Source organism: Pelodiscus sinensis, chromosome 2 (genome assembly GCF_052426305.1).
Source record: "Pelodiscus sinensis isolate ZL-2025 chromosome 2, ASM5242630v1, whole genome shotgun sequence".
Classification (NCBI taxonomy): Eukaryota; Metazoa; Chordata; order Testudines; family Trionychidae; genus Pelodiscus; species Pelodiscus sinensis.
Window position 1 is genome coordinate 4,298,315 of NC_143053.1, and position 22,320 is coordinate 4,320,634.

A 22,320-nucleotide genomic window follows, 5' to 3' on the forward strand; every position below is an offset into this window, starting at 1 on the left:
TCCCGGGCTTCATTTGCAACTCCGGTTGCCTACATTACCACCCTAGTTCGAACTAGGGTGGTAGTGTAGATATACCCAGAGTAAACAAATTGGGAGAAAGATTACAGGGGTTACTTGTAACAGTGGTTAGTACAAGTTCATAGGGGAACTTGTGATTATCAAATTGGTGACACTGACATGTATGCTGCAGTGCTAGTTAAATCCGTAGGTATTTCTGCAATCAGTGAGGCTTCCTTTAGGTGGGACACTGAGAACCTAGAATGAGGGAAGGAGAGCGAAGGAGTTCAGAACTTAGATGTCTTTGGGTCCCCTTGTGCATCACCCTGCTAGCACAGGCTTTTTCAGTATGTTCATGGGCTTTATTCAGGCCTGTTTTAAATATGGGGTGGTAGCCTCAAGATGGCGCATTGCATGCTGGGGTGCGGCCTCTCCCGGATTCAGGCCCCTATCTCTGCATGAAAGAGAAAAGCGTGGGCACAATTTTCTGTGTTTTATGCAGATTATATGTATTCTCTGAGCCCCCCTCAGACTGCCAGTTCAGCCCTTAGCTCACCCCATGAGAGCACTGTGTCTGTGTGTGGTACTGCTGTCTGTGCAGTGCATCTATGTAGCATAGCCGATAAGTAAGACACTCGTCGGTTCACTACATTGTGAAGTAATGAAGTGGAAATGAACTCCCTTCCTGGAGAAGAGAGAGGGGAGGGGATTAACCTCCCGACAGTAGCACTCGGCTGCGGAGATTGATGGGGTGTGCTGACGTCGGGCGCCAAACACGACCATCTCACTTTGCAGAGCAATTAATCTAAAGATTCAGTAATCTGTCATCCTCTCACACTCCCTAATAGGTGGCAGAAGTCTCACCAGGGCCGGGAAATTGTTGGGGTGGCTTGAGAAGGGCTTTGAGTGGAGGGTTTTTTTTTTCCCCCTTTCCATTCCTCCGCTGTCCTCTAAGATAGCTGAGGATGTTAGGGTTTGAAAATGTTGGAACATAGTTTCTTAGCTGTATTCTGGGATGGCAGGATTCAAGCTGGGATTCAACACTTTCTGTTCGAAGGCCCTGATTCAGGAAGCCGCCTGACCCTCTGCTCAATTTCATTCCTAGTCAGCAGAGCTCTTTATGTCTTAAAAACTTTCTGTTTTAGAATGTGCTTAAGTGCTTTGCTGAATCGGAGTTCAAATGGGTTAAATGCTGGGCTTCTATTCCTGACTCTTTTCCAGAAGTGCTACCATTGAGTGGGATGGATAAGGAGATATGTTCTTCCCAACTATTTGCTATCCTGTTTGTCACTGTCAGTGTGTCTGCATGGCTAATTCTTGCTCCTGATTCACCTCCTCCATTTGCTGCATAATGATGTGCCCTTTGTAATCTCTGATTTGAGATACATAGTGGCACAGTGTCTGAGTTGTGATCCACCTTCCACCATGTTTGCTGCAGCCTTGGGTCAGCGGAGGGAGCTAGTGCAGTTATTGATTGAAAAACTGTATTTAATCTGGAGAAAGTGGTTAGTGCTCACGACAGGGAGGGACCAACAGCACTGCTGTGTGGATAGAATAGCCTCCTCCCTACAGCTCTGCCAGTGCAGCTCAGCCCTGAGCTACAGTATTGTTCTAGCTGCAGGCTTGCAGGCAGGTCTGTCCAAGTACTGCCCTCCTGAACTGCAGCCCAGTTTCATATACTGGTTGTGAACTTCATGTGCTGACAGTTACTCTTCTTGATTGCCAGCAGTTTCATAGTTTTATGCTGGGGGAAAGATTGAGATGAGCTAAGACAAACTAAACAAAACCAAAAGAATTGAAAACAGAAGAAACCCCTCCTTTTTTTTTTTTTTTTTTTTTTTTACTGGGGACTGAATTTGGGTTATAAACGGGGCCAATGTAAGTGAGAGGTGGTGCATTAAGTCACTGTGCCAGTGAGTCCCTGCAGATGACCTTTTAAAACTTTTGGTCCATGTTGTAGGACATTAGAAGAAAGGTCTGACGTATGCTTGGTAGAAAAAGGGTAGTTAAATAGTTCCAGGATCCCTACCTACTGTTCCTGGCTCTGACACTGACTCTGTACGATCTTGGGCAAATCTGTTCACCTTATAGAAACCTTTTAATGTTTTCCCCATCTCTAAAATAGGGTGTCATGAAATAACATGTAAAAATAATTTTGACACACTCTTATGGAAGGGTAAAGTCGTAGGCTACGTCTATGCTATGGGCGCTACATTGGCACAGCCATGTTGCCACAGCTAAGACACTGGAATTCCATAGTGTAGACACCTCCAACAGCAAGAGGGTTTTTCCCCATTGCTGTAGGAACTCTGCTTTCCAGAGCAACAGTAGCTGGGTTGGCAGAAATGTTTTTCTGTTGAACTAGTTGCATCAATGCTATCCCTCTACCTTTTTCCAACCTAGTGCACAATACATTTGATTATGTTCACTGAGGCATATGCACCACTGGTAGGAACACATGCTGCCAGCTGTGGGTGCTCTGCTAATCGGCTGGAATTTTTCACATCCCTGAGAGCTGCAGATATGTTGAGCCAACATTTAAGGGTAAACCAGGTCCCTCTTTCCTGCAAGCCCATGAGGAGAAAAAATGCCAGTCCAGTTGATTTGGTTTTTTTTAGGTGGCTAGTGTCTCTTGCTTTCTTGTGTGGATGCATCTTTGCAAATGGCTGAGGCAACAAGTATGGTAAGTTACTGATATGCATTGGTGAAGAGGGTGTGTTCCGAAGTGCTTAAATGCATTTCAACCTAGTGATAAAGATTTAAAAGGCAGGAAGTTTTTAAAGTTGGCCACAACATTGAAATGTCACTTTTGACAATCTAGAATAACGGCTCCCAAGCAAGCATGCACGGACTCTTTGGGGCAGGCTTTATTCTGTTATAATGGTTATGGTGTACTGCATTTGACAGGGAGTTCTGGACAGAGGGGCACACCCACAGTTATTGAGGGCAGGATGATACCTAACTAGCTGCTGGCAGAAAGGGAGCAGGGGAACTGAGATGTGTCTGTTGTCAGCCATTAATAAAGGCACACTGCAGTCATTAGTCCAGGCTGCTTGGACACAGTTGTTACAAATCTGGAAGCACAAGTGGCATTACATGTTAATGTTCTAGTGTTTAACCCCTCCCTGTAGAAGAGGATGCCTTGGAGTATAAATAGCCCTACAGATTGTGAACTTACATGGCTGTACTGAAACCTAATGCCAACTACTTTCACACGTTGCCCTGCAGATGGTCAGAATTATTTCATAGGCGCACTGTAAACTACAAAATACATGGCTGTTTCTAGGGCTAGGAGCCATGCTACTAAGTTAACACGGGGATGTAAAATCCCATTTCATTGGCTAACTGGTTAAGCATATTATTTAACCCGTTAACCGATTAAAGGGGAGTGAGCAGGAAATGTACCCTTTCTCCCCGACACAGACAGGGGCTGCTCCAGTGTCCCAGTCAATGCAGCCCCTTCCTGCAGGGCATCCTGGCTCACTGTGGACAGAGGCTGCTCCGGCTGGGATGCTGGAGCAGCCTCTGCCTGGGGTGGACCAGGGTGCTCCACAGGCAGAGGCTGCTCTGGCATCCCTGTCAGAGGCTGCTGGAAAGCAGGATAGTACTTCTGGGTCAGTCCTTCCTATTAGCCAGCAGGGGACTCCAGTGTCCTTCAGCTCCCTCTCCCCCTCCTCTTTTTCATTTCCTCAGCCTGCCCTTCGAATCTGAAGCTTTCTTCCTTTGAAGTTTCAGATCCTTAAGTAACTTGCCTCGTTGCCAGTTGTAACCCAGAAACCTGGATGGCAGTTCTTGCCTTTGCGTTCAGACCAATGTGAAATCGCATCATCATAGAATCACAGAATCCTAGAGCTGGAAGAGACCTCAGGAGTCATCGAGTCCAGCCCCCTGCCCAAATCAGGACCAACCTCAGCTCAATCATCCCAGTCAGGGCTTGGTAAAGCCTGAACTTCAAAACCTCTAGGGATGGAGATTCCACCCTCTCCCTAGGTGACCTGTTCCAGTACTTCACCCTTCTCCTAGGGAAATAGTTTTTCCTAATATCCCACCTAGACCTCCCCCACTGTAACCCTCTCCCACTGTATCTCTGCTTCTCTTCCCTTGTTTGTTTTGCTGGCACAGATTCAAAACTCTGTTTGTACAGTGCCTAGCACAATGGCGCCCTGATCTCAGGTGGGGCCTTTCGAGGAGATACGGAAGTGAATATATGGTTGTTTAGTCATTCCATCTCTCTGGGAGTACTCAGCCCTGCGGTAATTGCCAGTCTCCAGGCGACAACACCTGTGGGAAACTGATTTATGGATTCAAGGTTATTTGCCTGTCATAGGAATTCTCCAGGTATACAGTCTCCACAGTCATCCTCTCTGTGCACCAGGCCCCGATGTTCACAGCTGTACATGATCAGTGGAACCCATGATAATGAAAAAAATACCCTTCTGAAAGACTATCGAATGCAGGATTCAGTGGTGTCAGTTCAGACAGTCCTTGATGCTCGTGGTGCTTGCTGCCTTGACTATAATGATACACTTATGTGTTGCCAGTCCTCTTCAAAGTACGAAGCACTAGGGATGTGAATGGATAACGGGTGGGACTTACCGGTTTTGGATGATTGTGGGCAGGGGTGCTCCAGACCAGCCAAAGCAGACTCCATCTGTGGTGGGACCGGGAGGTGTTCTGCCCCAGCCCATCCACGGTGGGTAGGGGGCTGCTCCAGTCCAGTAGGGGTGGCATCCCCCCCCTTCCTCCCTCCTCTCTTGCTCATCTCCACTTTATAGGTTAATTGGTTAAACTTAAGTTTTATCAGTTAACTATAATTAAATGGGATTTTACATCCCCACTGTGTACACAAAGTAATCCCAGGGAAGGAAACATTACTCCAATTCCACAGGTGGGGAAGAGGTTGTGACTCGCCCAGCTCACACTGGGAGTAGTTTTAAAGCTGGGATCACAACATGAGTTCCTAATGCCCGGGCCTGTGCTTTGATAAATAGATCACAATGGCTCTCAATGGCATTGATAACCTCCAAATGAGTCCCTTTTGATCAAAGAAGATTGGGTTTGTGTGTCTGTGTGTGTGTTATACAGCATTTACCTTCTACAGTAACCAATGCTGTTAGTTAAAGCACATTCATAGGGTAGCTCTTAAAAGAATATACTTTTCATATTTTCAGTATGAGATATTAAAATGTACAAAATGTCTCCTTTGGGGCTGAACTTTCAGGAAACTGTTGCTACCTTCTTTGTGTTGGTTTGTACTCTTAATGTCTTTTTGGAGAGAGAAACACACTGGAGAGGAGAGAATTTTTGTCGGTGGTAAATATTTCTATTGTTTAATATCATACTTAGTGCAAACTGCCCAACATTGCATTAGAAATTGCTTCCTAAGCTGTTACGAATTTCCATATAGCTGAATATTGGTAATCTGCTTCAGTTTAGTTGATGTGCCTTCTCCTAGACTGGCATATTCTCCCATTTGTATGAATAAGAAAAATCAAAGATGGTGTATTATTTTAAATAGCTGCCCAGTTCAGTTGTATTATTGTATGGCCAAAGTCAGATGAATTAATCATAAGTGCATAAAAATGTAAGAGTGGTCATACTGAGCCATACCAGTGATCCATCTAGCCTAGTATCCTGTCTTCCAGCAGTAGCCCACGCCAGGTGCCCCAGAGGGAATGAACAGAATAAGGAGTTCCAGGCTGACTCTGCGTTCCATGAAGGAGTACTTCGTTTTTTTTGTTTTAAACCTACTACCTATTAATTACCTTCCATTTTAAAATCAATGGGGAAGGGCTGAGCTATATTAGACAACTGCCAGCATTCAGCATATGCCATTAATACACTTTAAGGAAGGCACACTAGCATGGTACTCTTGATATAGGTGGTGGGACCTGAGAGGGAATCAGACTTTTAAATTATGTAAGACGTAATCTAGTTAAAACAAGGGCACTCATGTTCTACCCACCTGCATGTTGCTTTGAAAACTGTCAGGAGCCTGAGAGATGTGCATACTGATCATGTGTTGGTCCTTAATATGTTGGAGCAACCAATGGAGATGATGGGTCCCATGGTACAGCGCTCCCTCTGGAGTTGAGCAGCCCTCCCCCCACCCTGCTCCTGCCAGTTGTCTTGTGTGCCTTGCAGCAATGTGATCGTACCTGCGGGTGGGAATGTATAGGTGCAGTCCTCCTTTGTGGCGTCTGACTGCCTTAGGAATGGAAATGGTGGGGGGAGGGGGGGGTAAAGAGTGAGTTAAAAGTGGAATTTGTCTCATGATCAGTTATCTTTGTCCTTCCCCCTCCCCCAGTCTCCTGTCACATGAAGGAGTGACTCCACTTTGTCAATTCTCAGGAGCAGTAATGCTGTATTCCTCTCTCTCCCGCAAGGGGTTGTAGCTATCTAGGGAATGCTCACAAGTGCTTCTGGAACTTAGGCACATGTATCAAAAGGAGGAGAGACCCCTGCAAGAATTTCTAAAAGTTTTTGCTGAGTTTGTTAGAAAAAAAAACAATGTGTTTGTATTTTATTTAATATTCTTTCAGGCCTATAATACCTTCTGAGGTGTTTAGCTGGCCCAACTCGCTACTTCTATTGGCATGTGGACATGTCTGGAGCTGTTGCCATTAACTTTGGCCAGAAGGTCTCTTGGATTTTGAATGTTCACAAGTGATCAGGACCTCCCATTTTAGGCTTCCAGAAGTTGACACTTCCAGAAACACAACACTTACAGTACCGCTCAGTGGCATTGCTTTAGTACAGGTGTAGTTCACCATCTAATGAAGCAACATCACTTCCTGCAGAACCTTGAAATCCCTTTTAGGTCTCCTGTCCAAATACTGAGTAGCTCTTGATATGATTTATCTTACAAAAGCTGATTAGATCAAAAGCTAGAGCTGTATAACTGTGGGCCATGTTGCTAGAAGTAGACAGATCCTGTACTGACACATTCTGATAACATAGACAGAAATCGGTTTGGCTCCTATGGCAACCTGCAACCTGGCATCAGAAGTCTTCTCTTGCCAGGGAAGAGTTTTAATGTGGTGCTTTCTGCCTTGAATAAAATAATGCTGTGGAAGAATTTAAACTTAGCAGGCTGTGTAGAGAAGCTGAATTTTATAATGAATTATTGCTGCTTCCTGTCTCCTGCATGCGACAGTCCTTTTGCACAGACCCTGAGGTTCTTTTCCTAGTGGCAGAATAATTGTTCACTCCCCCCTCCCCAAAATGTTGTGCCGACTTGGTAAGATTTGTTATGATTGGTTACTTTGTGTCAAGACCTGGTATAAGGGCCAGGAACGTACTAGTAAGGGGATGCTGCTCTGGTTTTTAATGTGACTCGCTATTCCTTGGGAAACTGTTCTTGCTGAAAGCTTCCCCCCAAATTGCTAAGTCAAGATAATGGTTTGATGGGATAACATCTCCCATGTTACCTTCTGTTCAGACCCTTGAGCTCCATTTACACATGGGAAGGAGCTGTGATGTTTGGAAAGGAATGTAGTTGAAAGGAGTCTTCAGGCAAAGACTGGGGCTCTTGCTGGAGGAGACGAGGAGCATTTCAAGTCTCTGGGGCAAGTTTTAATGCTGCTTGTGCCGCTTCAGGCTAAGGTACCTCTCTGCTCTCCAAGCCACCCTATATTAAAGTTGTATTTGAAAATAGTGGTGTTCTCGTGCTAAGTCAAGTTTAGACCCACTATGGTTTTCTCCTGTTGGTGTTTAAAAATCTGGCAGACAGCTTGCTCCTTCCCTCTACCTTCTGAGATTTTTGTGTGTGTGTGTGTGTGTGTGTGTGTGTGTGTGTGTGTGTGTGTGCGCGCCTCCAATGGAAATCACTTTACAGGGCAGGGAATGAGTCTTACCTTGGAAAGCGTATGTCGGTTTCCAGTGCTGTAGTAACTTTTATTAACACCTTCTCTCACAGGTAGAGGTGGGTCCTTAAGAATCACAGTTCTGGATTAATATCATAAACTGACCAATGGCTGTTAAGTGCCATATACTCTAGCTAATATGTCTGAAGAGTATAGTGAGTTAGCTGCTTTTTAACATAACTTCTCAAGGAGTGACATTGACAAAAGGTTATGTTACCCAATCAGGCAATCGTTAAGTGTGTGTATAGAGGTTTGGGGGTTGGGGAACCTAAACCAAAATAGTTAGGCATCAGGCTGAAATCATTAATGCCTGTTGCCCACAGAGACTAATTAAGGAGAGCTGCAGCTGTTTTTGGAAGCAGTTTGTGGGGATTACATAGCGAGCACATGCTGAAGGAGCTCCTAGAGTGTGAAACATTAGGAAATCTGTTTCATGCTGCTTCGTGTGCAGCGGTTATGCCCCAAAGAGCTGCTACAAGTGGGACTGGTACTGTTGGGTGGGAGGGTGCTGGAGTGGGATGAGACATTTATGCGCCATTTGAAGCTGCTGCTTCTGTGCCTGCAACAAGGCATGTGCGGTGGCTGTGTGGCTGCTCCTGTTTTGGTATTAATAGACTATTAGCTAGCCGCAAGTGTAACTAATAGGGGAGAATAATAGAGGCTGTCTGTTTCATTTGCCTGGGTAGTAAATATGGATACCAGGCAAGTGCCCAGCAAGAAGAACCCAGCTGAGCAAAGAACATTGCTTAATTTTGTCATAGAATCATAGGACTGGAAGGGACCTTGAGAGGTCATCGAGTCCAGCCCTCCACCCTCAAGGCAGGACCAAGCTCCGTCTACACCATCCCTGACAGATGTCTATCCAACCTGCTCTTAAATATCTCCAGAGGGAGATTCCACCACCTCCCTTGGCAATTTATTCCAATATTTGACCACCCTGACAGTTAGGAATGTTTTCCTAATGTCCAATCTAAACCTCCCTTGCTGCACTTTAAGCCCATTACTCCTTGTCCTGTCCTCAGAAACCAAGAGGAACAAATTTTCTCCTTCCTCCTTGTGACACCCTTTTAGATATTTGAAAACCGCTATCATGTCCCCCCTTAATCTTCTTTTTTCCAAACTAAACAAGCCCAGTTCATGAAGCCTGGCTTCATAGGTCATGTTCTCTAGACCTTTAATCATTCTTGTTGCTCTTCTCTGTACCCTTTCCAATTTCTCCACATCTTTCTTGAAATGTGGCGCCCAGAACTGGACACAGTACTCCAGCTGAGGCCTAACTAGTGCAGAGTAGAGCAGCAGAATGACTTCACGAGTTTTGCTTACAACACACCTGTTGATACAACCTAGAATCATATTTACTTTTTTTGCAACAGCATCACACTGTTGACTCATATTCAACTTGTGGTCCACTATGACCCCTAGATCCCTTTCCGCCATGCTCCTTCCTAGACAGTCGCTTCCCATCTTGTATGTATGGAACTGATTGTTCCTTCCTAAGTGGAGCACTTTACATTTCTCTGTATTAAACTTCATCCTGTTTACCTCTGACCATTTCTCTAACTTGCTAAGGTCATTTTGAATTATGTCCCTATCCTCCAAAGAAGTTGCAACCCCACCCAGTTTGGTATCATCTGCAAACTTAATAAGCGTACTCTCTATCCCAATATCTACATCATTGATGAAGATATTGAACAGTACGGGTCCCAAAACAGACCCTTGAGGAACTCCACTTGTTATCCCTTTCCAGCAGGATTTAGCACCATTAACAACAACTCTCTGACTACGGTTATCCAGCCAATTATGCACCCACCTTATCGTGGCCCTATCTAAGTTATATTTGCCTAGTTTATCAATAAGAATATCATGCGAGACCGTATCAGATGCCTTACTAAAGTCTAGGTATATGACATCCACCGCTTCTCCCTTATCCACAAGGCTCGTTATCCTATCAAAGAAAGCTATCAGATTAGTTTTGGCATGACTTGTTCTTCACAAACCCATGCTGGCTATTCCCTATCACTTTATTACCTTCCAAGTGTTTGCATATGATTTCCGTAATTACCTGCTCCATTATCTTCCCTGGGACAGACGTTAAACTGACCGGTCTGTAGTTTCCTGGGTTGTTCTTATTCCCCTTTTTATAGATGGGCACAATATTTGCCCTTTTCCAGTCTTCTGGAATCTCCCCTGTCTTCCATGATTTTTCAAAGATCATAGCTAAAGGCTCAGATACCTCCTCTATCAGCTCCTTGAGTATCCTGGGATGCATTTCATCAGGACCTGGTGACTTGCTGACATCTAACTTTCCGAAGTGATTTTTAACTTGTTCTTTGTGTATCCTATCTTCTAAACTTACCCTCTCTCTGCTTGTATTCACTACGTTAGGCACACCTCCAGACTTCTCGGTGAAGACGGAAACGAAGTCATTGAGTATCTCCGCCATTTCCAAGTTTCCTGTTACTGCTTCTCCCTCCTCACTGAGCAGTGGGCCTACCCTGTCCTTGGTCTTCCTCTTGCTTCTAATGTATTTATAAAAGGTCTTCTTGTTTCCCTTTATGCCTGTAGCTAGTTTGATCTCATTTTGTGCCTTTGCCTTTCTAATCTTGCCCCTGCATTCCCGTGTTGCTTGCCTATATTCATCCTTTGTTATTTGTCCTAGTTTCCATTTTTTTTACAAAAGGTTTCGTTCTATCAACATAAAAGGCTAACGCCTGCCTAGCATCTAGGGAGTGGAGCACTTGCTACTTAGGGGAGGCATGGGGCTTTGGAAAGAAAACCGGGAGGTAAATTTCTTGGGACAGATGGAACGGTGACACCACCTTGGGGAGAAAGGCCGGGTGAGGGTGGAGCCTCACTCTATTGTCTGAGAACACTAGGTAGGGCGGGTTTCCAGTTCGCGCCCTCAGCTTGGAGACCCTGTGAGCTGACGTAATGGCCACAATGAACGCAACCTTCATAGAGAGGTGCTTCAAAGAACACATGGCCAGCGGCTCAAAGGGGGGGGGGCAACACAAGTCTAGACAACACGAGGTTAAGGTCCCAAGTGGGGAGAGGGGGTCTAACCAAGGGATATAACTTAGCCAAACCCTTAAGGAATCTTTTGACCACAGGGTCAGAGAACAGAGCGACTCCTGCCGATCCAACATGGAAGGCGGAGAGTGGTGCCACTTGGACTTTGATAGAAGAGGTAGAGAGCCTACCAGACCTGAGCTTGAAAAGGTAGTCCAGAATGGACGGGACAGGTGCACAGGACGGGTGCACTCCCCTTCTGGATGCCCAAGATGAGAACCGCCGCCACTTGGTTGCGTAGAACCATGTACACCTCCTGGGAACATTCCCTTTCTGGTTGGGTCAGCCACAGATAAACCAGGCCGTCCGGTGGAGAGAGCTGAGATTCGGGTGAACCAGGAGCCCCCCCATCCCAAGGTTAGATGAGGAGATCCCGAATCGGCGGGAGCATTATAGGCTCCTCGGTGAGCATATCCACCAAGATCGGGAACCAGAACTGCCTGGGCCACCGAGGGGCTATCAGGATGACCGTGGACCTGAAGGTCTTGACCCTGGTCAGTCCCCTGGGAATTAGGGGAAACAGAGAGAACGCATAGAGGATGCCCGCCAGCCACGGTACGGTCATGGCATCCCCCCAGAGTGGTCCCCCAGGCCCAACAGGAAGCAGTAATTCTGGCACTTGGTGTTGTGTGCCGAGGCAAACAGGTCTAGTAGGGGACAACCCTACCTGTGGAAGACCAGACGAAGGGCCGAATCCTTGAGAGACCATTCGTGGACTCCGAAGGACCTGCTCAGAGGATTGGCCAGCAAGTTTTTGAACCCCGGCAGGTACTCTGCCTGCAGAGCTATATCGTGCGCTATGCACAAGTCCCACAGCCACAAAGCCTCGTGGCAGAGGGGTGGCAACTGGGCTCCCCCCTGCCAGTTGAGGTAAAAAACAGCTGCCGTGTTGTCCAGGTGCACCAGGATGGAGCTTTGTCAGGAAGGTCTCGCAGGCTCTCCTGACCACCCTGAGCTCTCGGACATTTATGTGCAGGGCTCGCTCTGCAGGAGACCACAAGCCCTGGGTCCTGTGATGCCCCAGGTGCGCTCCCCAACCCAGGTCCGAGGCATCTGTCACCAGAGTGATCGAGGGGGGAAGCACAGTAAACGGAACCCCGCTGCATACCATAGCCTCCTAAGTCCACCACTGTAAGGAGGAGATTACCTCTGGAGGCACCGTGAGAACCATGTCCCAGAGACCCCTGGACTGGTCGAATAACTTGCTAACCAGGCCTGCAGGGGTCTGAGCCTCAATCGAGCAAGGCGTACCACATATGTGCACACCGCCATGTGGCCCAGCAGTCTCGAGCAAACTCGGGTAGTCGTAATGTGGAACCGGGTTAACTCGGAGACCAGCTCCACTATGGCCAGAAATCTCTTTCTGGGGAGGAATGCTCTTGCCACCATGGCGTCCAAGAGAGCCCCCATGAACTCGAGGCACTGAGAGGGAGTCAACAATGACTTTTCCTTGTTGAGCATGAGGCCCAGTCTTACGAAGAGAGCCCTTGTAAGGGAAACATGAGCCTCCTCCACTTGTTCACAGGATCTACCACGAATCAGCCAGTCATCTAGGTACAGAAAGACGTGTACCCCTTTTTTGCGGAGGAAAGCTGCTACGACCGACATGCATTTCCTGGGTGCTGTCGAGAGACCAAATGGGAGCACCATAAACTGGAAGTGTCAGCGGGATACAATAAAGCAGAGAAACCTCCTGTGGCTGTGTCTTACTGCCACATGGAAGTAAGCGTCCTTGAGTTCGAGAGTTGCGTACCAGTCTCCTAACTGTAATACCGGGATCACAGAAGCCAGGGTTACCATTCTGAATTTGGATTTTACAACAGTCTTGTTGAGGTCCCTGAGGTCTAGGATGAGATGAACCCCGCCCTTGGGTTTTGGGACAATAAAATACCGGGAATAAAATCCCTTGCCCCTTAAATGTGGGGGGACCCTCTTTACGGCTCCCTTTTGGAGGAGCGCCGACACCTCTTGACGGAGAATGCCTTCGTGAGAGGTGTCCCTGAAAAGGGACGGGGTGGGTGGGCTGGAAGGGGGCAAACCCAGGAAGGGGATAGTATAGCTATCTCTGACTGTTCTCAGAACCCAGGCGTCGGTGGTGATTCCTGCCCAGGTGCGGGCAAAACGGGATAACCTGGCCCCAAACGGGGCGGGGGGGGGGGGGAAACTGGTGCGCAGCGCTCTAGAGGACCATCAAAACGGGTGCCTGAACTGTTGAGAGGGGCCTTGTTGAACCCCATGGGGGTTGTCCCCTCTCGGGCGGTGACAACAACCTCTGGCCGACGACGGGGCTGCAGCTGCCTCCGCATCCCCACTGGGGTCTCCCTTGGGCATGAATTTAGCGCATACAGCGCAAGCCTTAAAGCCTTGCGGCCCAGGCATTCCTCACCCCTGAAGGGGGAGAAGGAAAAAAACAAAACTGCTAACTATCTAACTAATTTGAACTATTTACAGCTATCTACAACACTAAGAGGAACGGGAACCTTTAACTACTCTAACGGAGAGACACGCGCCAATGATTGTCACGGGTGGTAAGAAGGAACTGAGGAGGGGGAGCGCTGGCAGGGGTACTTATGCTCCGCCATAGCGGTGCCACTCCAGGGGGCACCCTGCCGGCGCTACGGGTACCGCTAGGGAAAACGCTCCGGAAGATGCGGTGCATGTGGTGTGCACACCTGATTCGAATGGACATGAGCAGCCACTCGAAGAAGGACATGACTCAGGCAACGTTGCCACCTAGAGGTAACAGCCAGCATTTCAGCGTTAGTCACACACATTGGGCTACTATATATATATGATACTACTGAAGAGGACTTTATCAGTGGCAGCTTCACCTTTTCATGCTAGATCTTACCTTATAAAGGAAAGAGGTTGTGCTCCCCACAGAGTTAGGACTTCTGCATTCTGTTCCAGGCTCTGCCCCTGAATTCCTCAGTGACTCTGGTCACATCACACTGTGTCCCCATCTGTAGACTGGGTTTACAAGGGTGTTGAGATGAAATCTTTGTAAACAGTGCTGATATACTTGCATGAAGAGTGCTGCATAGGTGCTTTATTTCTCTTTATATATAGGAGCAGTGGAAGACACTGGTAAGATTTAGAAAGGAGCTGGGAAAAGTGTGTGGTGTCCTGGAGTTGCTTTGGTTAACACAGTAGTTTCTAATTGTCACTTTGTTTTAAAGCTAAAGTCACGTATGTGCCCATTGGGCGTGCTTTGAAGCTGTCAAACTCAGTCTCTGTTGTCCTTTCTGCTTGAGGATTCCTAGTGGGGTCTCTTAAGATTTATTCTTCTAGGCAGTGTGGCTTTAGCATCTAAGTAAATCTCCGCAGCATTTTGGAGCAGGCTTGGGTGGACAGTTGTGGGTAGTGGGGCTCATGCTAGTGCTCTAAAAATTGCTGAATAGATAGTGCTTTGAAGTTGCATAGGGAGGAGTTGGACTTGAGAGCTTAAGCGCTGTTGATTGAGCCAGCACTTTAAAAATAGCTCTGTCTGTTAACCTGGGTTGTGAGAATTGCTCCAAAGTGCTGAGTCGACATACCTATGGAACCCTAGAAACTTAGGTCAGGAAGGGACTTCAGTCCTTTCCACAAGACAGCTTCTCGCTGTTCCTTTATCCCTGCTTGTCCATAGATGTAACTCATAAGTAACATTAGTTATCATACAGGGAAAAGGAAAAGTGTGGTTAGTGAAATCATTTAATCTAAGTTGGATTTTCGGACCTGTTGTTAAGAACATAACATAAGAATGGCCATACTGAGTGAGACCAAAGTCCATCTAGCCCAGTATCCTTTCTGCTGACAGTGGCCAATGCTAGATGTTCCAGAGGGAGTGAACACAACAGGTAATCATCACATGATTCCTCTCCTGTCATTCATTTCCAGATAAACAGAGGCTAAGAGCACCATTCCTACCCATCCTGGCTAATAGCCATTGATGGACCTAACCTCCGTGAATTTATCCAGCTCTTTTTTGAACCCTGTTAAAATTCTAGTCTTCACAATATCCTCTGGCAAGGAGTTCCACAGGTGACTGTGTGCTGCATGAAGAAAAACCCAAGTGTGCTTCTCAAGTAGGGGGTGTCATCCCAAGGAGGGGTTCCTGCGGACCATGGGAAGTAGTCTTATATATAACACTATATATATTTTTTTAATTTCTAAGGTGCTATAGGACTACTTGTTTTTAAAGTTACATAGCTACCCCTCTGAGACTTACAATCTAAATTTTAGGTGTGACATAGTAAGAGAGAAATGGGGGTAGTTGTCTGGTGGTGGTTGGTGTAAATTGCATGACCCAGAAACAATTAGGACTTCTGCAGAGGAAAAGGGAAAGTATGATTTGTATAACTTTTATTAAAAGCATTAGCTGCTTGTTTACCATCCTTGTTAACCTTATCTTCCTTTCTCCATTCCTTGAATTTAATTTCATCCATGGACTGCATCTTGGCACAAATTAGATTGTAAACTTCTCAGAGTATGGCTCATTAGAGTGCTCAGACGTTTGGGGCCCCATTGTGGTTTTGTAATAGCAATGATGACAATGGTCTGCAAGCTTTCTTACGAATGCAACCTGTGCTCCTCAAAACTCACCTGGAACATGTTTTCCTAGTCATGAACCCTGACAAAGGAGCACAGAATTTGCTTGCCCAGCTAAGGCCAGAGACCCATCTGGCATCCTACCCTCTCAGGAACCATTGTCTTATGATGATTAACATTACATTTGTGCAGGAATTAAAAACACAGAGCGAGTCAGGCACAGAGTTTAGCTATTCCCATTCCAGCAGCGCCACTTGTCATGTGCGGAATCTCTCTAGCATTGAGGATTAGTTTTATGGTTTATGTGGGGAGTTTGCTGTAAACATCTAGTTCTTTTTATAGCTAATCTTCTCACGGGTTTCCTGAGACTACATTTTAAAAATTAATAATAATAAAAAAACTTTAACAAGAGGCAACTGAGCGTCAGAGGAAACAAAAAAGTGTACCAGATCCCATCACTTAAAGCATTATACTTATAGGAATGTCACTGTGTAGACCCTTACACGATTAACCAGTAAGCCTGGGCTTATTGATTAAACTTGTTAACTACACGTATTCCCTCCCTCCCCCCGCCACCTTAAAAGCTGGATCCCCATGAGCACCAGATCTGCCTATCCCCCCATCCCTGTGCTGCTGCTGATAGAGAGGCAGTAGTGCAGAAGGTGAGGGGGCAGGCTGGAGCCGATACACGAGGAGCCTGCTTTCAGGCAGGCATCCTGTGCGTGCCAACTCCCCGACCCATCTGCCCTCACCCTTGCTGCTTCCTACAGCGATAGCCAGTGCTGGGGGGGGCAGGCAGGAAATGGTGCTGGGGGGAGCTGGCTCAAGTCATTTCTCCCCAGCACCAGCTTCCTGATGCTCCTGGCCCCCGTCAGAGGCAGTAATGCGCGCGCGTGTGTGTGTGTGTGTTTGTGCACGTGCATGCGGTGACACAGCCTCTGTCTGCAGTGGCCCAGGTTCTGGTATCAGAGGCGGCAGCGTTGGGTGGCACTCAGCCGGTTTGCACAGGGTATGTGTGTGTATGTGTGTTTAAACTGGCTTCCTCACAATCCGGCTCCTGCCTGTCACTCTGGGCTGCTGTCTCTGATAGAGACAATAGGGTGGGATCGCAGGGGCTCCTCAGGAGTGTGGCCGGAGCACCCTGGCTGACAGTGTCGCCCATAGGAGCTATTGAATGGTTATGTAACCACTGAGATTTCTTGCGGTTATGTAACTATTCAACTAAACATCTAACATCCCTATTATGCTCCCTGATATTTTCTATTTTAATATCCAATTTAGTTTTCTGTTTTGGATTATTGATCAATTAACTTACCTTTATGGTCGTATTTGGGGCTGATATATGTCTGAAGGGGTGCTGAAATACTAAGACCCACAACAGATTGTTCTATAGGTAGCTTGCAAAGAGCGACTCTTTTAGACCAACTTACAAATAGATATGAATATTGTTCAGAAGAGTTGAATAACTGTGGTCCAGTTATTCAGGGGCTGTATTATTTGGCTATTCTGCTGATGGAATAACTGCAATTAGTTAGAAATAGGCGGGAGAATACGAGGTGAAATATAATCATGGAGTCAGTTGTCCAAAAAAGGTGAGAATTGAAGCAATGGAGTACTTCGTAATCTAATAATACTAAACGCTAGTGATCTTCCAAAGGCTATGCAAATGCTAATTAAACTTGCTGCCATCTGGGAGGATTATGAGTAGTGGTAATCCATTTTTATTGGAGAGAACACCTGACACTAGCAGTCGGGGCCTAAATTCAGCAAGGTACTTACCTTTGTACCTAATTTAACCCATGTTGAATACTCCTTTCAAATGGCTGAAATTTAGGCATGTGCTTTGGTACCTTGTTGAATCGACACCAAAGTGATTTTCCCAACACTACACCCTGAGTCAATGTCAGAGATATGGGGTCCTGTACCAAGTCCAGTGAAACATGCCACAGAAGATACTATATTGAGGTTCCTAAAGAGAGAGAAAGAGACTAAGAGAAAGACGATTCAGGAAAACATTAAATGTGCAGTTGTATTTTGGGAAGATGCTAAAGATGTTGTGGATGAGCAGTTTTAACAAACTTTGGCCGCTGCAGTCCAATATTTATGAATTTTATATAAATTGTTTGGAACAGGATTTCACTGGCATCCCCGTATGATTAGAAAACATAATTGCAGAGCTTTAATCTAAAGCTTCCACCCTCCAAACCAGGACAGGATGCAGATGAGACAAACTTTCTTTAATAACTTGGTACCTCTTGGGGAGGAGAGCTGACTGCATAAGCCAGCAATCTTAACTATCTGGACTAGCTGTATTCAGTGAAAGTAACCCATGATGAGGCATCAGCCAAATGCCGAAAGCTGACACTAGAGAGGTGGCTCTGAATGTTCTCTCTTTAGGGATATTTAAGGCCGGGGAACTAATGAACTCTGAGAGGAGATATAAGAAGCAAAATGTTGTGAACCATGAGGCTAGATGATCTGGAGGAAGGAAATGGGAGCCTGCAGAACTTGCTTTGTGGTGGTAGCAGGAAGTTATTTTATAACAGAATTGTAACTTGAAGGTGGTGATTGGTGTTACGGCTTTAACATTTTTTCCTATATGACATAAAACGTAGGACCAACATTGATGTGAGTGATAGCATTTGATACTCCCGCCAGAGTGTGATGTGGACACTATATAAAAGGGCGTGTTGGTTGTAACAATAATGTTATACATCCTTTGAAGAAAAGGAAGATAAGTAGTTGTGACATGGAAAGGGTCTTGTGGGAGGCTGGGATGGTCTTAATGGGACTTTCCATTACATTCCCTGTCTGGAATGTAAACATGGTTATAGGTTGGGGACTGACTGGCTAGGTAACAGTTCTGCAGAAAAGGACCTGGGGATTATAGTGGATGAGAAGCTGGATATGAGTCAATAGTGTGCCCTAGTAGCCAAGAAAGTGAATGGAATATTAAGGTGCATTAGGAGGAGCATTGCCAGCAGATCTAGAGAAGTGATTATTCCCCTTTATTCGGCTCTGGTGAGGCCACACCTGGAGTATTGTCCAGGTTTGGGTCCCCCACTATAGAAAGTAGAGAGTCCACAGGAGGGCAACCAAAATGATGAGGGGGCTGGAGCACATGACCTACAAGGAGAGGCTGAGGGATTTGGGTTTGTTTAGTCTGCAGAAGAGAAGGGGGGGGGGGGGACTTGGTAGCAGCCTTCAACTTCCTGAAGGGAGATTCTAAAGATGATGGAGAGAGGCTGTTCTCAGTGGTGAGGGATGGCAGAACAAAGAGAACATAAGAACATAACATAAGAATGGCTGCACTGGGTCAGACCAAAGGTCCATCTAGCCCAGTAGCCTGTCTGCTGACAGTGGCCAGCACCAGGTGCCCCAGACGGGGTGGACCAAAGACAATGATTAAGCAATTTGTCTCGTGCCATCCATCTCCAGCCACAAAGAGAGGCCAGGGACACCATTTCTATCCCCTGGCTAATAGCCTTTTATGGACCTAATCTCCATGAAATTATCTAGCTTCTCTTTAAACTCCATTATAGTCCTAGCCTTCACAGCCTCCTCTGGCAAGGAGTTCCATAGGTTGACTACACGCTGTGTGAAGAAGAACTTTCTTTTATTAGTTTTAAACCTGCTACCCATTAATTTCATTTGCTGTCCTCTAGTTCTTCTATTATGGGAACTAATAAATAACTTTTCTTTATCAGCCCTCTCCACACCACTCATGATTTTATAGACCTCTATCATATCCCCCCTCAGTCTCCTCTTTTCTAAACTGAAGAGCCCCAGTCGCCTTAACCTCTCTTCATATGGGACCTGTTCCAAACCCCTAATCATTTTAGTTGCCCTTTTCTGAACCCTTTCCAAGGCCAAAATATCTTTTTTGCGGTGAGGAGACCACATCTGTACACAGTATTCAAGATGTGGGCGTAGCATAGTTTTATACAGGGGCAGTAAGATATTCTGTCTTACTTTCTATCCCTTTCTTAATAATTCCTAACATCCTATTTGCCTTTTCGACCGCCGCTGCACACTGTGTGGAAGTTTTCAGAGAACTATCCACGATAACTCCAAGATCTCTTTCCTGATTTGTTGTAGCTAAATTAGCCCCCATTATACTGTACATATAGTGGGGGTTATTTTTTCCAATGTGCATTACTTTACACAGGAGCAATGATACCAAGTTACAGTGGGGGAGCTCTAGGTTGGGTATTAGGAAAAACGATTTCCCTAGGAGGTGAAGTACTGGAATGGGTTACCTAGGGAGATGATGGAATCTCTTTCCCTAGAGGTTTTTAAGTCTTAGCTTGACAAAGTCCTGGCTGGGTTGATTTAGTTGGGATTGGTCCTGCTGTGGGCAGGGGGCTGGACTTGATGACCTCCCGAGGTCTCTTCCAGCTCTATGATTCTATGGAAGGAGGGAGCTTCAGAGGAAGGAAATGAAACAAACAAACCCACACCTCTCTCAGAATACATTTTAAGGTCCCTTCCAGACCCTGAACAGTGAGCTTTAGGAACGTAAGGCATAAACTGGAAGGTACTCCCAAGACTATTTAACCCTTTCCTCACCATCACAAGCACCCCCATCATACAATTGCACTCATAAATACATCCACATCTCTCTGAAAACTAATAAAGTCATTTGCCCTCTCAGCTCCTTTGGGGAGATCATTCCAGAACTTGACAATTCTGGTTAAAAAATAAAGATGATTCAATCAGAAAAAATGCAAGATGTTTCAGGTGGCAGGAGATACTGGAAACACCAGCATTCGGGGGAAGGCAAAGGAGCTGGCGGGGGGCTGCTCTGGCCAGGGCCAGCTCTCTATCAGGGTTTGGACAAGTCCACTTAACCAGTTACTGGGTAAACATGCCACAGGCTTCCTGTGAGCACCGGCTCCTAGTAGCTGCCCGCCTCCCTGCACTACTTAAAAGGCCGGCTTAAAAGGGAGCTCCCTCCTCCCCCTTTCTTCCCCCAACTTGCAAATGTTTAACCACTGAAAACATTTACACATTTACCAAATAACCTGAATTTTAACATCCCTAATAATTATCCAGGTCATACAATTTACAGTTTTTTAAAGTTGGCGTATTAGATTTCTTCCAGTGACCTCTGCTCCAAGACGTATTAAAATTAAATGAATGGTCGGTGTAACCCCTTGCTCGCCTAGTCCAACCCCCTCTCCCTTGCTCGGTGCCACCTGTGACGGCGCGTTGGGGGTCCCCCGTCTCCTGCACCCCGAAATGGCACAAACAGACTGCACCAGCCGGTGGAATAGAGGAAGTTTATTGCCTCTCCAGGATACAGCACAGCACAGATGGAATCTGGTCACAGAGCTGGGCTAGGATGCCTCAGCCCCCCTTGAGATGGGGGAGACTGGGCCCCTAAACTCCAGCCCCTTCCCCTAGGCTCTCCTCCATGCTCTCAGACAGTAACTAACTAAATTCCCTTCCAGCCCTGACCCCCAGTCAGGGCAGCATTCCACCTTCCTTTGTTCCTCTCCATGGGGGGTGTCTGGCCACTGGTTCAACAAGTTTGGCACTACCTTTGCATAGTGAGGTTTTCCCTGCTGGGTCTTGCTCCAGACAGCAGGGGTCACCACAGCCCAGCAAGTACCCCCACTACGTCACACCACCTACACTCACAATCCTTTGATCCTTGTCTAAAGAGTCACCACCCCTTGGGGCCAATCTGGCTCAGCAAGCAGAGGTATCTCCCGCCTGTGAGAACTGCTCACGAGAGAGGGTAGGGGGACCCGGGCCTGCCCCCTCTCACGGGTCCCAGCCCAGGGCCCTAAGGACCAATATCCACTCAGTTTGGTCCGAATGGTGAGTCTCCGGCCGCAACGCACCAGACCTCGGGCTTATAATTCAGGCGCCCAGCCCTGGGCTACTTCCTACCCCCGTCAGGTCCAGGCGACTCCTCTCTGTGTGTCTCCTTCGCCTCGGTGTCCTTGGCTAACCTATCCTCCATCCGCCATTCTCCCCTGCTCACTCCAGCCGCTCCCTGTTTTATAGTTTCCACTGGGTGTCGTCCTTCCTGACCCCTCCCCTCTGTCCTCACATAACCCCGCACGCCGTCCTCTAGTTCGGCCCTCGGCCCTGCTGCACATCTCCTGGCTTCCACCGCTGGCTGCTTCTCTGCCTCCCAGCCACTGCTGTGGCCCAACTGAGCCGCGGCCGCTAAGCAAGTGGCGCAGGTGGGTGGCTTCACACCCGCTTTCCCATGTATGATGGATTGGTGTGCGTGGAGCGCAGGGCGGGCCCATGATGCTGGCATGGGGTTCAGCTGCCCCGTCACAGTCACTGTATCAAACACCCTTAGCCAGTTCTTTTTAAACTCTTGGATGCAAGTTATCTGGATCAGCTGATTTCAGTATTTTTAGCTGTAGTAGTTTTTTGTTTAACCACCTCCAGAGATACCAGTGCAATGGCAAGTGATATATATGTGACTGTCATCTGTGCCTTCCCCAAATATAACACAAATATTTATTGACCAGTTCTGCCTTTTCTGCATTATTATTGATAATTCTGCCATTGTTAGGATTCTTCTTGTTCCTGATATATTTTTTAAAAAAATCCTTATTGTCCTTAACTGTCGATACATTTCTCCTTGTGCTTCTTAGCTTCCTTTATCAGTTTTCTACAGTTCCTAATGTCTGCTTTATGTTCATTACTGTCAATTCCCCTTTTCTTCCATTTGTTGTATATATATATTTTTATAGTTGCCTTCCCTTTTCCTCTAAAAGGTGGGCTTTTTTTTTTTTTTTACTGGCACAGCCTTCTTCCTCAACTGTGGCTTTTTGGGCATCTGGTGAGGTTTTGTCTTCAGCTAATTTCTTTTTTAATAAAAAAATATAAA

General features: G+C 46.5%; 2 protein-coding genes across 3 annotated transcripts in view; both read left to right on the forward strand.

The window, feature by feature from the left end:
* ZC3H3 (zinc finger CCCH-type containing 3) overlaps nucleotides 1-22,320 on the forward strand; it is a 345,409-nt gene that overhangs the window by 62,165 nt on the left and 260,924 nt on the right. The window lies entirely within an intron of this gene.
* The window catches only part of LOC149525222 (uncharacterized), a 52,145-nt gene continuing 29,825 nt past the window's right edge, over nucleotides 1-22,320 (forward strand). Inside the window, exon 1 of the mRNA XM_089776140.1 lies at nucleotides 1-22,320. This exon is cut by the window's right edge and continues 29,825 nt beyond it. The gene's annotated coding sequence lies outside the window, so the exon portion shown is untranslated.